A 6011-nucleotide genomic window follows, 5' to 3' on the forward strand; every position below is an offset into this window, starting at 1 on the left:
TTATAAAAAACTGATTTTATAATCTATTTTTAAAGGTTAACTATATGGGCTGTACTTAGTACTGACTGGACTTCTTTTGTAGCCCTGTCTCTAAGATATTAGCAAGTTTCTTTTTTACACATTTCTGTCAGGGAATTTTTTTAACAGCCCAAGTGTAGATATTGATAATTTCTCTTTCTGCATGCACATTTACAGCAGTGTTCTCAGTTAATAAAGAGGAAAAGTCAACTAGACTATTTCCTAGACTAATAACTAGAACTCTGACAAAAGAGAATTATTCCATGCCACTCCAAAATATGCACATTTTTTTTTCTGCTGCTGAAATATGTGTTTATGCAACAGAGCACAGAATCACAGACTGATCAAACATGGCAGGGACCTCTGGAACCAGTCTGGTCCAACAGCCTGCTCAAGCATCACCTACAACCAGGTGCCAAAACCATATCCAGTCATCATTTTAACATGTGTAAGCACGGATATTTCCCCAACCTCTCTGAGAAACCTGAGAAACCACTTGAGCATCCTCACAATTAACTGATGTTCCGACTACATCCTGTGTCTCAGTTTGTGTCCATTGCCTTTGATCCTGTTACAGGGCACCACTGAAGAGTCTGGCCCTGATTTCTCTGCTTCCTCCCTTCAGGTACATTGATAAGATCCCTGTCCAGAGCCTACTCTTCTCCTGGCTGAAGTGTCCTGTCTATTTCAGCCTTTCCTCATGAGAGAGATTCTCCAGTCCCTTCAACATTGCAGTGGGCTTTCACTGCACATTTTTCAGATCCATTTCTCTCTTGCTGTGGCACAAACTGGACAGCTCCATGAGTGTGGTCTCACCCATGATGAGTAGAACTTACCTGGGACTGAAACTAGTGAAGCAAATTTAATACAGAGGGGCTGTATTATGAACATTATATTTAGATCAAATTCACTGCTAAAAAAAAGAAACTGCCATTATTGTAAGCATTGTATGTAAGACAGAAATGCTGTAAATGTTCATGCTCTGGATATGCAGAATTTACTGTATGTCATAAAACTTTACTAGCTGCCTGCCACTACAGGCCATCTATTTGCTGATGAAACAAACAATGAAGCAGATCCAATTTTTTGGCCATAACCTTTTCTGGCCATAACCTCATTCTGAGCTGAGAAAACAGAACAATTTTGTGTCAAGTCCAATAGTGCAAAAACAATCAAATGACAACCAGTCTGACTGCAGTACAATGAAATCCTGCAAACTTTTGTTAGCTGCCATAGCTTGCAGGCAACATACCCACAAGCACAGCAGCAATTGCCACCATTACTTAAATTTGGGCTTCATAGTTAAGAGAGGTCAGTTGTTCTGTAAAAGCATGGGTCAAAAAAGGGACAAAGCAACCAAATTGTTTTGTTCAATCTGTGAACCAGGCAAAAAGAAAAGAGTATTTAGAAAATACTGAAACTAATGTTTCTGAAAAGAAATAATTCATTCTTCTCTGTTGATCTACTCATTAAATTCCAAGGCTAGGAAAATTCCAAGGATGAAACTTACTGTATGAAAAATCAATCCCTCTGGTAGTGGTAGTAGTATCATATTAGATAGTGGCCCTGAGTATGTTTACAGCTCAAACAACATGAAGGTTACAGAAAGCAGGTGAGGTTTGGCCGAAACAAAAAGATTATGGCATTGAGACAAAAACAGGAGAAGCCTTAAGTTTCCATATTGAGACATATTAGTTAGGCAGCTTAATAAATTATGGGAATTATGGAACTATAGGTATTAATTGTAGGATATCACTTTAACCCTCTTAGTATCACTAATCTAGTAATCAAACAAGCACAGACTTAAATGTGTTGCAGTTCAGGATGTGTTGGTTGGACTTACCAAGAATTAAAATGGGGTGCCTTAAAAAAGATTCAAGAAAATATCTCATTTGTCATATATTCAAAATAGGAAAGTTGATATTGCTTCCTTTGGCCCATACTATGTCAAAATTAAGTACAGTCCAAACTAAAAGCTACACTGCTGTAATTTATGTAGATACAAGACTCTAAATAAGCACTACTGTGGTGACAGAAGAATATGCTTTCCCTGAGGCACAATGGGATTTGGAGATACAGACAGCTATTTAGATCCTACAGAAGTGTACATAGCTGTAGGTTTTCTTTTTTCACTTAAAAAGATATTAGGGTTTTCAAAAGGAGACCAAAGCAGATAATTTTTACATAAATAAGTAGAAAACTACACATGGGCAATAAAAATGCTTTTTAAAAACATTATTTTGAGAACAAACACACCATCAGGACTGGAAAAGGATTAAGATCTTACAAACAAATGAAGATAGAAAAAATAACTAATATATAAAATTCCTAGTTCTACAAGTCAATCAAGCAGGCTAATTTCTATTTCATTCTGACTCTCTCTGGTTACTAAAATTCCTCTTCAAAACAGGAAATACACTTGGTAAAACTGCTAGCTCCATCTTTAAATAGCAAAAACTATGTAAAAATTCAAGACCAAATTTCATAACTAGAAAAAATTTAAAAAGAAGATGCAAGAGGAGATTCTTCGTTAAAAAAAAAAAAAAAGTAATACTGTTTTTTCATAGTATTCTTTGCATGAATTCTGACCCAGCCCAAACTGTAGAAAATTATGCAGAGAGAGCTAGTGACAAAAGAACTAAAAAAGGAGGATTTTTGCCAATGGCAAGGTATCAGAAATAAAGTTGTGCAAGCATTTGAAGTCTGAAACATTCAGCAAACACTCAAAAGCTGCCTGGAAACTTTGTTCTAAGGACCCCAGGTAATCTACTTTGCACTTATTTTATAGCTAGCTGACTCAAAGGAAATATTGTATTGAAAAAATATTTTACTGAGTTTCTGGGAGATATTCTTGCAATATGAGAGTGGGTTTGTGCTCCACTTGGCCTTTATATGACAGGGTATGGCTTTGAGATCCTTGAAAGAAATATTTTGGATATGTATTTTCCCCTATCTGCCTTATCTGATTGCAAAATCTCAATTACTTGAAATTCAGAGAATGGCAGTTCTGAGACTTCATAATGCAGTTAATATTTCTTAAACATAACCACAGGTATTATCTGGCATTCCCATGACTGCAAGAAATGTGACATGGCATGATAACATGCAACTGGACAACCATGACTTGTGAGGGTGCAGACTCAGTAGCTGATCAAACACAATACTGTGAAGTTAGAAGGGCCACAATTTTATAATTCTTCTAGAAATTTAGCAATTTTTTTTCTATAAAATGGTTGTTTTCTTTAAAATAGGGTCTTTGCAAGGTATTCCAGTTTAAATTTTATTATATTCTTCTGTAATAAATGTCCTTATTTTTCCCCTAGAATATGGTTTCCTATTCCTCCTTTACACTTAGGGACTGAAAGGGACTTCCAAGATAATCAGTTCTCATTTCTTTATCCTGGTTATAACTTGATACATCTCCATTTGGAATTTTAAAGTTCTGTAAATCCATTACTACTGTGTTCCAAAAACTCACCTCTACTGAAGATTAAAAGGCTTCTAATGTCAAAGAGAAAATTAATTAGTTGGAAAAGAGAAAATTAATTGTAGTCAGTTTGCTCATTTGTTCTGAAAGTGTCTGTTGCATTTTATCTTTTTCCTTATGGTTGCATATTTCATTAAACACTTCAACTTTTTAGACTGAACAAAGTTGTTTTGTTCACCTTTTTGTAGAAAACAAACTTCTCTGTAATATTTCTGCACATTTTATCCTGCAAAATTGATTCCATCTGAAGTTGAGGATACAAGTAGTACACTATATAGAATAACATAGAAAAGAATTTTAGCAGATACCTCTGACTTCAATACACACATAAACTGTTGGTCATATTTGCCCTTTTGATGAGCATCTTTGGTCTAGGGAAATACCTCACCAAATTCACATCACAGTCTTTTTTTTTAATCTGAGCACTCCAGATACTATCAAAGAAACCACTTATATTTTGCCATTTTCAGGTAGGTTTTGTATCCAGTCTTAAATGCCATGAACTTAAACGTCTGTTATGGCTTTAGATACTGTCTCAGAGAAAGCAGTTTATAAAAGCTGGTTAAATCTTCCTCATTTCTCTGTAAATTGCTTTTGGGGACATAACCGGCACAAAACCACATATTTTATTCTCTGTCTCTCTCTTCCTGTTCCTGTAGGTTTCTCCTAAAATCTGTACTCTTCTAAGTTGACCCAATTTAATTTCCTTGATTATTCAATTCCCTATTTAATTTTTAGATTAGACTTACACTGGACACCACAATGCTACCCTCCTCACCAGTTTTCTTAAAAATGTTGTTTGCTTCATATGAACACTTTTTTTTTCATACCAAGCTCCACTAGCTTCTCTTTTTGTCTTCTGTTCTGTCACCTTCCTGTGGTGATAAAACAATGCCACCAATTGACACAGTGACAACTAGATGAAGGCAACAACAAACCTAGCTGATCTGGCAGATCAAGGGAGGTTTTAATGTCTTATTAGCAGTATAATAGTTAAGCAATTTAATGGGTTACTCTTACTATACAAGCATGTGGGAACTCTAGCAAAGATCAGGATGTTATTTCAAATGGCATGTCATACTTTACTATAATTAGGAGGATATAAAAGAAAAAAAAATGGAAACACAAAAAGAAGTTCCTTTAAACAGACTGGTGTGCCAGCTGGTTTAGGTATATTCTTAGACATCTCATGAAGCTGTTAACTGGGATATATCTTGATAGCCACTTAAGGAAACAACATTCTGGGATTAAAGCCTGAAATTATAATAAATTTCAGGGCTTGGGATCATCAGTGACCAGCAGAGGAATGCTTCATGGGAAGCAGCTTTCTGCACTCCTGTTGGCTTGGGAAGGTGACTTCTGGCTGTGGGTGTGGGACAGCACCTTGGAGGGACCCTGAGGTGGCCAAGGAAGAGGTGGAGAAGGCTCAGGGAAGTCCATGCCCCTCCAGCTCCAGCCACCACAGACTGTCCTTACAAGATGCTGCAGAAACATCAATAACAGCTGATTTCCCATTTACAACCTATTTGAATAAATAGAAACATATTCTCTCATATAACTTACTTGTTTTCATTTTACAGAAGAATGTCTCTATTAAGTTTCTGTGTTGTTACCTAAATACTGGAAAATGTTTGCTTGCATCTAAGAAGAGTTGGGAATTCAAGGTGATGCCCTGGCTTTCACTGTGAAACCAAAGTCACTGCTGATGCCTCTGGTTTCAATCCTCTTCCTCTTGATTCTAAAACGTCTTGGACTCTTTAAAAGGGAAGAACTTTTCAGGACTGTCTTGTACTGCCCAGAGATGAACCTCCGTGGTGAAAGCTCTCAGTCTGGAGTCCCAGACTCTCTCCCAGTTATGCTAGTGAAGATGAGTCAATTTATACGAAATGCAAACAAACTCAGACTTTCTTATGCCCTTGACAAATTCTCATGATTGATGTCTGTAACTGAGCCGATGTGTTTAATGACTGGGAATGCCGGCATGTGGAAAGTTTCTGAGGTACAGGAAGAGAACAGTATTTCAAAAGGATAGCATCTGCAAGTGTCCAGCGTTTTTGTTGTGGGCAAATCATGTTGCCTCAAGTGGGAAAGTACTGTATCTGGTACATTTTGCAACTTTTCCCTTTTTTGCAACACTTACACAGAACATTTTAATGTCTTTGGTTTCTTTTCTGCTTCTCGAAAGGAACATTCCTGATGATTTTTCTCAGGTACGGGATTTATTATTATTACTATTACTTCTTTTTCCCCTCAGAAGAATGTTGTTGGAGAACATCTACATGCTTGTCCACCTGCCCACGTTCAGTAAATCTCTCAAAGCTGTAGATGTTACGAGGCCGCGGTGCGGGGAGAAGTCTCTGCAGGGCCGGCCGCGGGGCAGGAGTGGGGGCAGGAGCGAGGCGGGCCGGGGAGGGGCGGCGGAAGCACCGCCACATGCACGGCGGAGCTGGGCCGCCGTCGGGGTATTTAGCAGAGCGTTGGGCTCGGGTGCCGGTTGCAACCGTGG

Source organism: Ammospiza nelsoni, chromosome Z, assembly GCF_027579445.1.
Source record: "Ammospiza nelsoni isolate bAmmNel1 chromosome Z, bAmmNel1.pri, whole genome shotgun sequence".
Classification (NCBI taxonomy): Eukaryota; Metazoa; Chordata; class Aves; order Passeriformes; family Passerellidae; genus Ammospiza; species Ammospiza nelsoni.